This window comes from Sciurus carolinensis, chromosome 7 (assembly GCF_902686445.1).
Source record: "Sciurus carolinensis chromosome 7, mSciCar1.2, whole genome shotgun sequence".
NCBI lineage: Eukaryota > Metazoa > Chordata > Mammalia > Rodentia > Sciuridae > Sciurus > Sciurus carolinensis.
Window position 1 is genome coordinate 79487194 of NC_062219.1, and position 16747 is coordinate 79503940.

General features: G+C 37.6%; 2 non-coding genes across 2 annotated transcripts; both read left to right on the plus strand.

The window, feature by feature from the left end:
- The first annotated feature begins 11217 nt into the window (after positions 1-11217).
- LOC124989853 (small nucleolar RNA U13) lies at positions 11218-11325 on the plus strand. The gene has a single exon (XR_007109666.1). It is a non-coding gene; the product is annotated as a small nucleolar RNA U13 (small nucleolar RNA).
- A 2397-nt stretch (positions 11326-13722) lies between these two features.
- Trnai-uau (transfer RNA isoleucine (anticodon UAU)) lies at positions 13723-13798 on the plus strand. The gene has a single exon. It is a non-coding gene; the product is annotated as a tRNA-Ile (tRNA).
- The last annotated feature ends 2949 nt before the right edge of the window (positions 13799-16747 follow it).

Consider the following 16747-nt stretch of genomic DNA (forward strand, 5'->3'; position numbering starts at 1 on the left):
TTTTAGCGGAAAGTGACTATTCCATATTCTTTGTCAGAAGGAATAGTTAGGATGACAAGAAGAAGAATCAGTTTATATTCTAAGTTTTTCTAAAAATTATTTTTGGTTATATTGTTCAGGATATAGTGTATCTATTTGTGAAAAATCTGATAATTTATGGTATTTTATCTACAGACTAGAGTATTTCATTTTTTGTCAAAATTCTTTTTCTTCTGTGGTGACTAGAAGAAAATTAGATTTGGTATCCAATTCTTGTCCTAGTGATTATTTCTTGCTTTGTTATTTTGATTCTTGGGATTTAGGGATTCCTGAAGTTGCTAAGGGATGAGCTGATCATTATATTTCTAGATTTAAAGATATATCTAATATGGGGATTGGGTGAAGTAGTCACTGCATTGGTTTGCAGTTTTCTCTTTCCTCAGAAAATGCTCACTTCTTCCCTGAAGTTAGGATCTGGTGGGCATTCCTGGGTTAACCCAAACTGAGAAAAAAACCATTGATTACCTGTGCTAATATCCAATAGTTGAAAAAGTATTTCACAAAATCAAATTGTGATATGAAGCTAAAACATTTTTTCATCTCATTCATAAATGGAGTGAGACTCTGTTTCACATGGTGGGACTGTAAGACATTGTAGATCTTTCTATTTCTTAAATAATTTCCTTTTTACATATATTAAAATTGTAGAAGCACATATTTGTAAAGACGAATTAGTCTGTGTTTTCAAAGAATTGCAAGGTGGTAAAATGCTGGTTGTCCTAATGATGATTTGGAATGTAACAGCTTACTTGTCCTAATGATGAATTTCTCTAAAATTTTTTTGGGGGTTGGCAAAAGTTGCTTCAAATTTAAAATACTATCCTGAGTTTGTAGATGGTCATTTTAGTATTTTAGTCTCCAAAGACAAAATACGTCTTGGAACCAACAAAGGAAATAATGGTTTAGTGGTCATCATTAGTTACAATGGGGCTTAGTGAATAACTAGTAACTGGCCTTTGCTGGTTACCAGTCAATGGAATTTGGAGTGATGTGTCAGGACATCAGGCACCTGAAGAGTAAAATCAGAGAACAGCTATCTCTGTTTATAGAATAGAATCTCCTAGCATTTTCTGCTTCCGTCTCTTACAGTTGGAATTTACCCTCTTTCAATAAGTCAACTAAACTATGACCCAGCATCTCTGATAAAAGACTCACATTCCTCAGAGTTTCTTACATATTTTGTATTGTTTTTACCTCTCCTCCCTCTTTATGTGGCCTGAGATTTTGAGCTACTGTGAAAAACGTTAGAAATACAACAGTGACAACGTGAATTTCATAATCTTGTAGAATCTGGTTCTAAATCAGTTTGGGACATACTAACAATTTTCTGGTTCTATTTTCATTTCTATTCCTTTGATTTTACAGTAATACAACCACTGATTGAGAGGTTGGATGGAAATGGAGATTCGATATTCCAGCTCTCTGCTCCTCATTCTTTGGGTATTTGGAGGATGTGGGTGGAACCCCATACTTCAACAAACCTCACAAATATTTTCACCAGAAATATTTAAGAGAAATAGGTTTGAACTACTGAAAATATAGTAAGCGCTACATGCCGTATTTATTATGTGCAAGGCAGCCCTGATCTCTGCCCTCATGGAATCTCCATTTCAGCAGCATCTTCACTGTCTACATGACCTGGCAATTCTTCCACAGGACTTAGCAGAGGGTGAGAGGACTCTAGGTGTCTCTAGCAGGAATAAAAATATCAAAATGGAAAGGAAAATAACATAAGGGGAGAAGGAGGGAATGGTGGGGAAATGGACGAAAAAGTAATGTATGCTTACTGAGAAGAGGGGTCCACAGGACACAGGCACCATAACTGTGTTAAGAGTTGCTCAGTGACCTGGAGCACCTACCCCGGCAGTAGGAGTTATCCATTGTTAGGGCATTTCACAGGATTTCAAAGGTAAGATCCTGTCCCTACCTCATATGCAATGTTATCAGTTTTGGCTAGTTACAAAACTTTCTTTCAGTTGCTGAAAGAAAGCAGGATTTCTGACTGCCAGCACAGACTATACTTCCCCTCCTTTATGGCTCATTGTAAAAACATTTGAGCTGAACTGTAAGTTGATAAATGCCAACTGGAGTCAACTCACTAGTCAGAAAAATTGTTTATGAATGCAATTTGACTATAAAGATTTTTTAGTATTTTTGCTACTTGGAATAAAAAATTGAAATTTGTAGGAGCAGAAATTGTATTTTCTCACTTGTGTAGAAAAGATATTCAGAAGCTTCACTGGATCACAGTAGATGCTTGTCCTCAGGATACACCCAAATGGCTGTGGCTTAGCTTTTTCCTAATCATACACTGCCTTTGCTGTCTAACTCATTCTCTCATGAAACACACTTCTTGACAAAATTTCCCTTTTCTTCAAAAAGCCTCTTCTGGTCTGTCTGGGTTATGTATTGACCTATTTATTTTGTGTGTGGGTGGTTTTTGTGACTCCACCTGGCTCAAAAATTTAATAACTAAGTCTAAATTTTCAACTATGAGTAAAATGGAAATCCTTACCAAAATACATGTGCACCTGTTTCAATTCCTCCTGAGTTTGCATATCTATGATTGTTTGCTGAGCAGAATGGATTGTGCTGTTGAGGTCTAGGTTATGGTTTTGATGTGTAAGTGCCAGGTAACATACATGTCCTGCAGAACAGACTAAGCTTTGAGCCCAGAGGGGATCCTGTACATGAATGGCCATGATCCTGGAGGGCCAGGCAAGAGAATGAAGGTGAATCTGAGTAAAACTGTCATGATTAAAACGTCTCAGTTGCAAGCCTTCTTTTTAAAGTATCTCCTCTAAGTAACAAGTTCTGTGCATATGAAAATGAGTGCATAAATATGTGGTGGATGCATCTGCAAGTTTTTAAAGTGAGAACTTGACAGGTTTGGGCTAGTCCCAGAAAGCAGAATAAGCAAAATTACCACCGTGCCAGTACAAGGGGTGGAGTTTCCATAAGAGTTAGGCCACTGCTGCTCAATTTCCTGCCTCTTTAGCCATGGAAAAAACCAGAATCTGCAATTTTCTTTATAAACCATTGTATAAAAGACTCTATGTGCTCTGGGGTGGTAAGACACAAAATCCTTTGCTGAAGGGTCTCTCCGGTCTTGGAAAAACCAATTGTTCAGCTGACATCATGGATTGAGCACATTCCTTATGGCCAGTTTCTCTGTGGAAAGAAAGGAAACAAATTGGAGACCTTTAGGTATCAGAAGAAAGAACTCCAAAACATGTGAAAAATACACAACTAAGTCAACATTGGAAACATGAGGAAATACAGTAGTCACCCATGATGCAGGTTTCACTTTCTATGGTTTCAGTTACCCACAGTCAGAAAACATTAAATGGAAAATTCCAGAAACGAACAATTCACAAATTTTAAATTGTGTGCTATTCTAAATAGTGTGATGAACTCTGACACATCTGTACCCACTTCACTTTGGCCAGTGTATCCACGCTCTATATACTACCTGTCCATTAGTTATTTACTAATCACTTGGATTATCAGATTGATGGTCACAATATTGCAGAGGCTGTACTCAAGCAATCCTTACTTCATAGTCTAATGCTGTGTCACAATGTCTACATCATTCACTTCACTTCATCTCATTATGTAGGCATTGCATTATCTCACATTATCACAAGAAGGATAAGTATAGTACACTAAGTTATTTTCAGAGATACCACATTTATATAATTTTATTACTGTTTATTGTTTATTTTATTAGCTATTGTTGTTAATCTCTTACTATGCCTAAGTTACAGATTAAACTCTATCAGAGACATGTATGTGTGGGAAAAAATGGAATAGGATTCAGTACTATCCACATTTCAGGCATGACTTGGGGGTCTTGGAAAATACCCTCTTCACATTTAGGAGGACTAGTCTATACTTACCTAAATATAATTGGATTCAAGTAGGCAAATAGTGTCATCCAGGGACAGCATCATTCACAAAGTGTTTCATGAGCAGAGTAATATGTGCCCTACATTGGGAAGGATATTCTGATAGGATGTTAGACCTGAATGATGTTGACTGGGTGCATTGCACAAGTGAACACAGTGTGAGCTGTGGAGCATGATGACAAATGTATGTCACCAGGGCTATTGTTTTTAAGAACTAAAGAAACAAAATCTTTGCTCAAACTTGAAAGCATTTTTTGCTAATTTCCTAACCACTCCACTCACGAGAACTGTGTGCAAACATCCAGGTTCTCCTCTTTCTGGACACATGGTGGCATTGGCACTTCTCTGCCTTGTGTGACCATGTGACTTGCCTGAGTCAGTAAAGTGAGGGTGAATTGGTATATATTGTGAGGTATAGCATTTTTTTCTCTCTCTTTTTGCTGTCATAGCAATGGTAAATTGCTTGTGTTGAGATGGAGCCTTCATTGGCCTGGGCTTTTGCATGAATATAATAAGCAGAGCTTCCCTATTGACCTGCAATAGACATGCAGCACAATGAAAAATAAATCTTTGTTGTGTTAAGCCACTAGAATTTGAGAGTTGCTGGTTCCCATGGCACAAGCAAGTTCATCTTAGATAATAAAAATATTATACTCCCATGCTCTTCATGCCTGGTCATGCATTCACTCCTCAACTCCCCATACTCTGACTTCTGTCCTAACACTAATGAAACTGTTATGAAAGGTCACAGAACTGTGATACAAAATCAGGTTTCAGGCCTTATCTTACTGGACACCTTTCCTGAAGTTGATATAACACAGAGCATGAATGGGTGGGTTCTTTGTCTCACAAATTTGAAGAATAAAGTTCATGGACACAAGAGTGAGAGCAAAGTAACAGGATTTATTAAAGTAATAAAAAGAAAGAAAGTCAGAGCTCCCAAAGGGCGAGGGGTCCCAAGAAAAGTTTGCCAATAGAAGTCCACACTATAGGGGTTTTTAAAGGCATATCTGATGACCCGGTGCAGTGATTGGTGGGGCGAAGGATGCTAAAATTGAATTATCAAGCTCTTTAAGCTCTGAATTTAATAAGCCAATCAGAATTGCATAAATTTAATATTTCATTTACATAGTTAAGAGGACCGGTCCAACTTTGTGGTTTGGCACATCTATTGGGGAGAAGAAGTGCTCCAGGTAAGGGTAGATTTGGTGGTCAGCTGTTGCTAGGGGTAGGGGTAATGGTAGTTAAGGAAGAACAATTGTGGTTGAAGTTGTTAGGAGCAGTAACAGGTGTTAAGGAGTCCTTGTGGTTAAAGCTGTCAGAGGCAGCAATTAAGAAAATGTTCTCTAGAACCTATGTCTCCTTCCAGGATGGCATGATACACTGCTCTCTTCCTTCCCCTCTCCACCCTAATCTTGTCTGTCTCTGAGATAAGATAAGGTCTACTTTCTGCCTCATCCCCTGTTGACCGTATTTTTCTTAAAACTCCTTTCTATGACATCCTTTTTTGATTAATCTGCCAGATTATTGACCATGTGTTTCAGGCGGAAAGACCAAATAATCTTGTTCATTTTGCTGTTTAATGAATATGTATGTAACCAAGATGCTGATGACCCTTCAGTAGTGCCTTTTGCCCCACCCAGTACCTGCTCTGCAGCGTGGACTTGTACAGAGATGGGTCATTCAAAAGAAGCAACCCATCTCCAAGTAAGCTTCGCTGTCTCCCTCAAACTCATGATTCTTCAAAGTCACAAAGTCATCAGGAGTCAAAGTCAATTTCTGCTCTTCCTCAGTCATGGCTCCCTAATTCATTTGTAATCAGATACTACAATTTTGTTTCTGAATTTCATCTTCCTATATCTTTCCTTCCACATTGTCTTCTTTCCCAAGGATAACAATCATTCAAGTTCTCATATTTGCCTTCCAGTTTCCTCTAAGAATCTCTGAATTGGTTTTTTTTTTTTTTTTTTTTTTTTTTTTTTTTTTGTGCTAGGGATTGAACCCAGGGCCTTGTGCTTACAAGGCAAGCACTTTACTGACTGAGCTATCTCCCCAGGCCCTGAATGGTCTTCCTATATCAATCCATTCTGCACGGAACTTTTGAAAAAGAATCTTCATGACAAAGAAAATTTGTCATGTTTCTATCCTTTTACTCAAAATCTTAGATGTAACCTCCTTACATTAGAATTAAAATCTAAACTCTTTGCAGGGCTCTTAGTGAACTCTTTATCCTAACAGTCTGGTCTTGTCACCTATCACACATCTGATACTAGTTCTCATGTGCTTTTCTGCCATTATCTTTGTCTTTGTACATTCTGTCCCCTGGACCTAGACTTTACTCATCTGGTTAATGTCTACTTTTAATTTAAAAATCAACCTAATCATCACCTCTTTCATAAAACTTTCCAAACTCTTCATTTTGTGTGTTAGAGGTCTTGTCTCTGAGGTCCATAGTACTAATGACACTGATTGCTGGAAGGCCATTTATGTATTAGTTTCTCCTCCAAAACTGTGTTTTGCTCAGTCCTGTAAATCCGTCTTTCATCTCTTTATTTCCCATATCTAGCAAGTGCCTGACACACATTAGCTAAGAAATGACTGTTGAATGAATATAAAGCTGATAGGCCTAGAAAGTGGATTATGAACTTTGTTTTTAACTTAAGAACTTTTGGAAACCATTATAGACCTTTAATAAGGTAATGGTATACAAAGGTATCTGCAGAGGGTAATTAGAATGGAAGGGAGTGGGCATTTCTGATTTCTCAGAGATAGTGTGAAATCTGTTGCTAATGGCAAGAATGGGGAGAGAATGAGAAATTATAAGACTGTGACTTTTGATTCTCCAGAATTCTGTTTCTTATAATTCTCTCTGTAACTTACTTCTGCTATGTTTAAAGTTGGTATAGCATGGAGAAGGCAAAGTTGCTAAATAATTTCTAAATTCAATGAAAGAGAAGTCAACATATTTGAAGAGGTACACATCTAAATTTTATGTTTTAATCTTAATGAAATCTTTCAAGTTTTACATTATTGGTCACCTTAAATTTAACATTTATGAAACAATCTAAGAGTCTTTGGCTTTTGTTTTCACTCTCTTTCATGGAAAGCCTTACTACTATTTTTTATTCTCTCAATTGACCTCAACTTTATTCTTGCACTTTTCCTTTTCTCTTTTTCCCACCTCCTTGGATTGTCTGGAGACCACAGGAATGAAGAAAAGGAGATTGAGAGGGGTTGGCTCATATGAGAATTGTACAAGTACGTGAGGATACGCCTCCCAACATTTCTTGGGCTCTTGAATCCTGTGTCCTCCCAATTTTTTCAGGGCTGGCAGCTTGCTTATCTTTAGCAAAAGTTAGGCAGGATTTGAAATGTCACACTGCAAAGAAATCATTTTCCTTGTCACCAGAAAAGAGACGGCTTCTTATATCTGGAATCTGGCACTGTCAACCTTTTGGAACTCGCCTCTCAGGCTCTGTCTTGGCCTTGGCTTGAAGAAGGCAGGGTTGCTGTGTAGCACAAGGAGGTGCAAAAACAAACATGGGCACAACACCAGATACTTGACTGTGAGAAATGTTCTGAAAGTTATAAAAGTGAAATACTGCTTTCAGCTGTCACTTCATGCAAGGATTAAGTTGAACTTAAGGGGCTGCAGACACTAAATGATAAAGGGTATCATCCATTACAGTACCTATGCAAGTTGCAGAAGTATCTTAGGTTTTTTGCTGATGAATCCTTCTTGATCCCTTTGTCTACTCATCTACTTTCTTATTCTCTTACTTGATGCTCTGCTGCTAAGGTGGATTGCAACATTTTGTAATTTTTCTTCTTATAGCTAAGAGATCCCTGCCCACCAGTCACCCTTCATTTTTAGGATATGTTGTCACTTGTGATGCCTTCTTCTTAGCCTATGGTCTACATAAACCATTGTTGTTTAGATAAACATTGAATCCAAGGATCAGAGTGTAACATAGAAATAAGCACACAGTAAGTTCACATTAAGACTTTCTGGCTGATAGTCTGTCTTTAGACAGATGTGTTTTCTACTCATTGATTTCTAGGATGCACAGCTCTTCATCATATTGTTTGGTTCAACTTATACCTCTGTGATTCAAGATGCATAAACTGCTTAGATGACACATCATTATCCATGCTCACACATGACCATTCTTCAGACACCTGGATACAACCCCTCAGTCCCTGGAAGGCCTTTCCATTGCTTGATTTTGCCCCATTTCAAGGTCAGTGGCAGCTTGAGAACATAGCAGAGACCCAGAAGGTGATGTAGTCACATTTTGTGCATACCCACATCCTATATCTAATTTTCATTTTTACTATGGCAGTTGCTGAGCTATTGCCTAAAACTCATATATATGTTTAATAGGTTTCAGATGATTGGGACAGGGAGGGTTTATTTTCAAACATTGTTAAAATAGAAGAACCCAAGTCTTTCTCCCTATCATCAAGTTTGTTAAAATGAGATCCCATCTGAAATTCAGCATCTCTCAAATGAACTGCCTTTATTAAACTTTGATTATTTCTGACTGGAGGAACTCCTGAAGTATAGACTTCACTGCTGCGACTCTCAGAGAACCATTTCCACATGTGGACTCAGGAGTCAGGCACTTGGAGGAAAATAGGCTAATCTGATTATACACCATGGAGCCCTCCTAAAACTGTGTCAACACTGGCAGAGGTATTTCTCAAAGCTCCTGCCAGAAGGAAGGCAATATTTTTGTGAAGTCTGTGAACCTTCGTTCAAATTCAAAACCTTCATTCAGCCTTAGGAATTCATACTAAACAGACTGTCTCATCCTGTGCCAGCTGACACCCAGAGTAATATTCTGCAAAATTAAATATTTTTGCTAATGGTGCTGTTCCTTAGCTATTTGAAAATATTTTCTAATAAAGGAAAATGTCAAAGCATATTAAGAGTAATATTTTATGCCATTCAATCATTAAAATCTTAAGCTTCATAATGAAACACAACCTTCTTCACCACAACTTTCATCATTCTAAGTTAGTCAATCAAATGGAACAAATTCCAAGAACTCCCCTTGTCCTATGTTAGATAAAAATGTAGCCAGTATTAATTTTAAGGTTCATTTCAGTGTTTGTCTTGTCAGTATTGTTTATCTTTAAAATTCTTTCAAGAAGACACTATCGAATAACATTTGAAGTCAAACCCTTTAGGAAGGAGAAATGCCATTATATTTTTATCTCAGAAAAGTATATTAAATAACTTCATACTCATGAGTCATGAGTGCCCTCGTTTTTGTGTAAATTGTGTGATTGTGTAAAAAAAAATCAAAGACTTTTAGGAGCAATTATCATTTCCATTTTACAGTTGCATGATGTTAGGCACAGAGAAATCTAAGTAACCAAAAATTATGGGCAAAATATAGGGATCGAGAGGAGCAGGTATCTCTTCCATTTTCATGAAATCTTCCCTTCACTTCCTGCCCCCCTCCCCCACATTTTACTCTAGCTTCTACATATGAGAAAAAACATTAGGCCCTTGACTTTCTGGGTCTGAACTTATTTCACTAACATGATAGTCTCCAGTTCCATCCATTTACCAGCAAATGCCATAGTTTCTTTCTTCTTTATAGTCTAGTGAAACTCCATTGTGTATTTTTACCTCATTTTCTTTATTTATTTATGTGTTGAAGGGCACCTAGCTTGGTTCCATAGCTCAGCTGTTGTGAATTGCACTGCTAAACACTGATGGCTACATCCCTACAGTATGGTGATTTGGGATCTTTTATGAATATACCACAGCGAATTTCATCTTTATGTATACCCATAATGTACTGATTTTAAAAACTATAAGTAGATAAATAGAAGGAAGATCAGTAAAGTAGAAAAAGAACAGGGGAGGGAGGCAGTGGGAGAAGCACTGGCAACCAACTTGAAGCGAATTTTCCTTAAGTGATTTATAATACTTATATAATTATGTCAAAATGAATCCTAATGTTATGTATAACTAAAATGAACTAATGAAAGAAAGAAGAGCAGGTTTTTATTTTGAGACTGTATCATTTATGTATCTTGATATTTTTATTGACTTTATAGATACATGTCATTTTAGAACTACTTCATTAGACAATTTGTCATTGTGTGAACCTGCAGCATGAACTTACACAAACCTACATGGTATAGGTCCATCATTTGATGTATCTTCTTGATGCAATCAAGAGACAGAGTAAACACCAGATTTAAGGCTGCTGCCAGTATTTGATCAACTTTTTACCACAAACTTAAAAAAATAAGGTAGAAGGAATTCATCCTGAAATTATGATGATAAGGTCAAGGTACTAAATACATAAACCAATAATATAGTTGTTTGTTTTCATTGAGTTTTATTTGTTGTACATAGTCGATCATATGCACTATACTTTCATAGAACTGGCAGCACAGTAGGTCTGTTTTCACCAGCATTATGGGAAACTTTTGAGTCACACATTATGCTTTGACAGCTCTGATGTCACTAGGCAATAGGAATTTTTCAGTACCATTATGGTCTTATGGGACCACCGTCATATAGGTGATTTGTTATCAACTGAAAAATGTTTTGTGGCACATGACTGTATTATAAATCACTTAAGGAAAAAAATGTAATTGTCACTACCAATTTGTGTATTCCTGCTTTTTAGACTCCCATAATATCTTAAGTGAGTTTTGGCTTGAAAAATTTATCAAAATACTCTAGGATAGGAAGTCACAATCTGTGTTCTATGAACCCCTGCTGGTCCCTGAGACACATTCAGGGTGTTTTTGAGGTCAAAACTATTTCATAAGAATGCTATGACACTATTTGCATTTTTTCCTGTGTTATATTTGCACTCACAAGGCAAAAGAGACATGAGTAAAACTGTTGGTGCCTTAAATAAGACAGTGGTTCCAAATTATACTAATAGTCTTTTAGTTTTTGCCATCTAATATTTACAGTAAAATACATAAATAACAAATTTTAAAAGGTACTCTCCCTTAAGCTCCTTGGTTAAGTAGCACAAAAATTACTGAATTTTTAATCTTTACTCTTGAGTACACATCTCTTTAGCGTGCGAAAGGGAAGTACACATGAATCACTCTGCTCTGTACCAGAGCACAGTGGTTATCTCCAGGGAAGTACTTGTGTGATTATTGGGGTTGCAAGCTGAAGCATTCACTTTTTTCATTGAACATCATTTTTAGCTGAAAAAATGTCTTCCATCAAGCCATGCTATTCACACTTGGTTACATGTTTTCTGAAAAATGAATGGAAGTGATTCTTTTCAGTTTATATGTGAAATGATTGGGTATTTATGTAGTTGTGTGAGATATGCCCCCCACTTAAACCTTGTTACAATGTTGGCAGATTACCAACATTGTAATAAAACATGTGAAAAAATAAATGAACAAAAGTGAGCCTGTCAGGGAAAATAACTGACAATATTTTTTGTCAATGATAAAATGCACTTTTAAAGAAAAATCCACAATTTTGAAAAAGCTGCACCCAACGTGTGCTTGAAAGCATACCAATACTTTAAGACTTTTCAATGAGACTGTGATCTCATTGAAATAAATGATCAATATACAGCCTATGGGCAAAAGATTCATTCAAATTATAAGATAGATCAATGGATTTTAGTGTAACAGAATTCAAAACTTTCATTGAAAGATTTTGAGATTCCATGTTGTGACTAAGAAATTCAAGAACTTACTGCTTATTGAGTTTTGTAGAATGGTAGACCAGTGTCTTCAATTCTCTGAGAAGATCATTAAAATACTTTCCCCTTTTCTTTCTATACTTCTGTGTGAGACTGGATGTTCTTCATATACTTCAATTAAAACAAACAACACATTGCAACAGATTTAATGGGGGATATAGATAGGAGGATCTTGTCTTCTTGTTAATCCTCATATTAAAGAGATTTGTAAATGTAAAAGAATGCCACTTTCCTTACCAAATTTTACTGTTTTGAAACATATTTTTATAAAAACATGTCTAATTTCCAGGGTAGTGAATACCAATAGCTGTAACACATGTAACAAAAGGTCTTTCTAGTCTGGATGATTTTTAAGTGGGTAAAAAGGGTCCAAAAGACAAAATGTCTGCAAACCTCTGTTCTCAGAGAAACAAAGTGCCATCAGAAAGAGAGGAGTTTATCTGCTCAGGAGCCTGCTTGAGGGAAGACTTTCGTGTGGGATGTCAGTGAAATGAAGGTAATAACATGGCACAACAGGGCGGATCAGGGCCAGCCAGCAAAATGGATTAGATTGTCTACGTTTTATTTTAGTTTAGTAAGGAAACTTTTCCTAAAGTGATTTTTAAAGCAATAGTACTAGCTTGTTCTCTCTCTAAAGACATTTTGTTTTTATAAAATTACAGCCTGGAAAACACACTATGTGTTTAGTCTGAGTAGGTAGCCTGAGTTGTTTGTTAAATACTAGATCTCAGATTTGTGGCTGTTCCTCAAAAATAACTACACGACACCAGCAATTAAATTTATGTATCATTTTGATTATTTATACTTTAGTGAATCAAAGGAGGTAAATAATGGTCTGCAGCCGAGTACTTCATCAGCATTTCATTGCGAGCCCTTCGGATTCCCTCCATCATGAAGGTGGACACAACACATAATCTTCCCATTAACCAGTCTGGAGGGAACCATCATCTAGGCCTGATTCCATCCCAGCATCTTGCCATTTCTAGGGTTGGGTGTTCTTATGTCACAAAAGTGCCTTTTGAACCATGTAATGCAAGTATGTTTAGTCTCAACTATTTTCATATTTCTCCTTCCTTTCACTCACCCCAATTTAGGGATTTGTTAGCTCTGCGTCCCAGAGTGCTACAATATTTGACACAAATGAATATTGCACTGAATTATACTGCCAGTCAATGGCTTCCCTGTGGAAGACTCCTGAACAGGTGGTTCTCACTCTTTCATGGATATGGTTGTTCCAACCACCTTCGCTTTAGTTCATGTGATGAACATGCCTTTAATTGATGAACAAAGGAGTTAGGCAACTTTCATTCTACCTCAGGAGCTGGGCATCAGTGACAGGAAGCCATACTTCAGATGGGAGAATGGACTAAATCACCTATAAGCACTCTTTTCTCATTTAACATTTGGGAGCTCCTAGACTTACTCTGCCCATTGAGTGAAAACTAGCTAAATGGTGGAGGGAAGTGAATGTCTGTGGTCTCAGTCTCCTCATCTGAAAGGAAGTCTGAAGTGGGGGAAGCTCAGTTTGCAGTCATTCCATGCAAGAGAGTTAGTGGCCTTTCACCTCATGAAATGCCATACAACAATCTTAAACCAGTCTGCTGCTTGTCATCCCTCAGGATGAAAACATGAATTGTATTTTGAAACCAACTTTACAAGAACAATCAGGAATTGAGGAGATTTTAACTAATGGGGATGATCCAGTGGGGTTTGGAGAGCATGAATCAAATGAAAGAATAATTTAAGGTTCTGAAAAGAGTTATGAACTTTTAAAACCAGTAGTTTTTAAAAAACTACAAAAATACAGTACAAAAATCCTGTTGATATTCTGAAAAAGTTTATCTATTGAATCTTGCTGAGAATTCTGTTTGATTAGGAATGGTTGGCTACCTGAGGTTTTTTGGGATCTGGGCCTCAGTCTGGATCGCAGAGGAAGAGCAGCACAGCTGATTGATGATTGTATTTAATTTTCTTAATAGTCTATGCTGAGGAGTGTTACCCCTATTTCATTTATGTGCTGAGTGCAGAAGTAAAATAACTTTCCACAAATATATGGTGGATGTTCTGGGGATATAGCTCAGTTGGTAGAGTGCTTGCCTTATAAGCACAAGGCCCTGGGTTCAATCCCCAGCACTGGAAAAAAAAATGTATATATATATATATATATATATATATATATATATATATATTTATATATGTATATTATGGAATGAAATACTAAATACCTTTGAGGTCTATTAGGCACTCTGATACCATATGATACCATAGATGAACCACAACTTCTCAGGACCTTCATTTCCTCATTTCTAAAAATCCGGAGACTACAATTACTTTGTGAATGCTGTTCAGCTCAAATGTACTTTCCTCTCTGAATAGTTCAATTAAGCACCTCACACCCTGGTGATCTTACCCTTTCAACCCTTAGAACATTTATCATCATTTGACCCTTGGTTGCAAAGCTGGTGTCTGCACTGTTTGCTATCCTTATATGTGATTAGATTCCGTTTTATAAATTCATGGGAAATGCATTGAGAGGTGGGATGCTCTTATATCCTCCCGAAGACAAGTCTAGTACCTTGCACATGGGTAGATATTTAATAAATCTTGGTTGCTTGCTTGATATGACCTACCACCCTGTGTTAGATTAAAAACTGCTGAACCTGGTATTTGCCACAGATTGAGGGGGCAATCAGATGATTGTTTCTGGGTCAGTACTACCTCGGTATGTGATTTAGAATTACAAGTGTTCTGTACCCCACAGTCTCTCTCCCAGCCCTTCTGACCATTCTGAATGCCTGTTTATCTTCTTGCCTTCATCAACAGCAGCTGTTTATTTAGCAGCCTGACTTAAGACATTCCATATATATACTCAATGAAGGCTTTCTTTCACTATTATTTTTCTGCGGAGGGTGAAATGCTGTCTTGTTTTTCCAGTTCTCCTCCTAAGTGTGATGATTTAGATGTTCCTGCTGTTAACTGGCAGCTTTTCCATTTCCTTCTACCATCAAGTACCCTAGACTTCTCCACAGAAGCCACTAATGAGCTTCTTGCCTTTCAAGCCCCTGGTTCATTAATAACAGAATTTCAGTAATGCCTGAAGTTCTGGACCTTATTTTTCTCTCTTTCCTTCCCTTAGAAAACAAACAAACAAATAAGCAAAGAAAATATGTTATTTGCTGCACCCACTCATGCAATCTTGCCTGTTTTGTGACCTAAAACAGAGAAGCAGTGCAAAAATCAGACTCAACTTTCCAAATGAACTGAAAGCTCACAGATTTGAAAGGGAGTATACCTCCCTTTGCCTTTTTTTTTTTTTTTTTTTTTTTTTTTTTTTTTGCTCTCTCTACCCACATTTAGTCTTCTCCAGCAATACTTCATGTTTCTAAGTGTGCTTCTTTCCATCTTCCTAATACTGACCAAGTTCCCAAGAGTATGGGGAACAATTCTAGGGACTGTGTGGATAGAACACAGAAATGAAAATGTTCCTGCCCCATCCCTTCTGCTTGACTTCTGGCTCTAAATGATGCCATTCATTCTGCCCGCCTGCTGGCCCCGAACACAGCTTTCTCTCATTCAGACAGTGCCAAGAGAGCATCAATGCCCTTTTGTGCTGCCTCCCTTAAGCCTTGCAGTAGCACAGAGTACACCAGAGCTGTCAGCAGCAAAAATGCCAATCCCGTCAAACCTGCTGTTCCTTCTGTCCTCTGCTGACCCAGCAGTCTTTGCGACTGTGTCTTCTCAGAGTGGGTCTCTGAGCAGAAGACCTAAAGTCTTCCCTTCCAGGATCTGCCTGGGTGCTTGTTAGAGTGGGTGTGCTGGGCAGAGAAAAAAGCCTGCTCCTCTCAGTGGATAGTTTGTCCCCCTGGTTTCTTCCCCTTCAGAGTCTCACTTATCCCACCTCAGGGGAGAATGGGGTACTTTTACTTTCCTTTCGCTATCTTTTTTCTTTTGTCCTTCATTTGGTTTCTGTGTCAGGGCTCACACATTCCTGTATTTCAAAAATACACAGAGATAATTGCAAAGAAATATAAATGCATTTCTGCCTTCTCCAAACATGCATAAGTCATCATTCCCTGTGTTCATAAACACACGTTGAGTCTGCCTCTGCATTCTTGCCCAGACATGGATGATGTTTTATTTTCCCTTCTGTGAAAAATTCTAGGTTTCATCTCTTGTGAAATTGTCTTGTGAAATTGTGTCTCTAGACTCAAGTTCAACTTGTGTGAAGTCATACAGAGGAGACAGATCTGTTCCAGAAACTGTGGGGTAACAGTCAGCTTTTCCCAGTCCCCTGGTTGGTTCCCCACCTTGTCAGCTCTGGGAAGCTAGAAGTGGTCGTTCTTTATATCATTACATTAATTATGCAGGGTGGAAGCATATGCAAGCCTTCTTTAAAAAGACAGAGAACTAGAGATTACAAATCTCTTATGTTTGTGAGGTATTCATCATTGCTCCACTTAAAGTTGCTGCTTTTTTTCCTTTCCAAATGTTCCATTCCTGAAACTTGAAGTTTTGCATTAACCCAGAATCTACTAACCAGGATTCGTCCTTATCTGAGACTTCAGACAGTAAACGTTTTCTTCTCTTGGCAAAGACATGTTCAGGAGTGGTTCCCTGACCTTTTATTCTTCTAAACAATTATGAAAAATTCTTTCCTTTATGCTCAATAAAATAGTTTTCAAAATTTCACACCACAAGCACACAACTTACTTACCACTTAGGTATCATTTAATGTACTACAAAGAGTTGAGAACCATACTCCCTACCCATGGACTTTTGTGAATTTTTTTGCCAGATCCCTGGTATCTTCACCTTCATCTTTAACTTCCCTTCAGTCGCTAGTCTCAGCTGAAATGCTTCAGTGTGTACTGGTCACTTATAATGTGTAAGACCTATACTAGTGACATAAGGATGCCTGAGAAATGGCTTCTGACACCACTAAACTTGAGTTCTGGGAGTCTGTGGGGAGAAAACCTGGGGAGAGGCATCATCTGTATATGTACTTATAATATAATGGCATGAACTCTCTAGGAGAAAAAAAGTCAATTTTGTACAACCTCCCATCCCTCACAAAAAAATTCACAACTC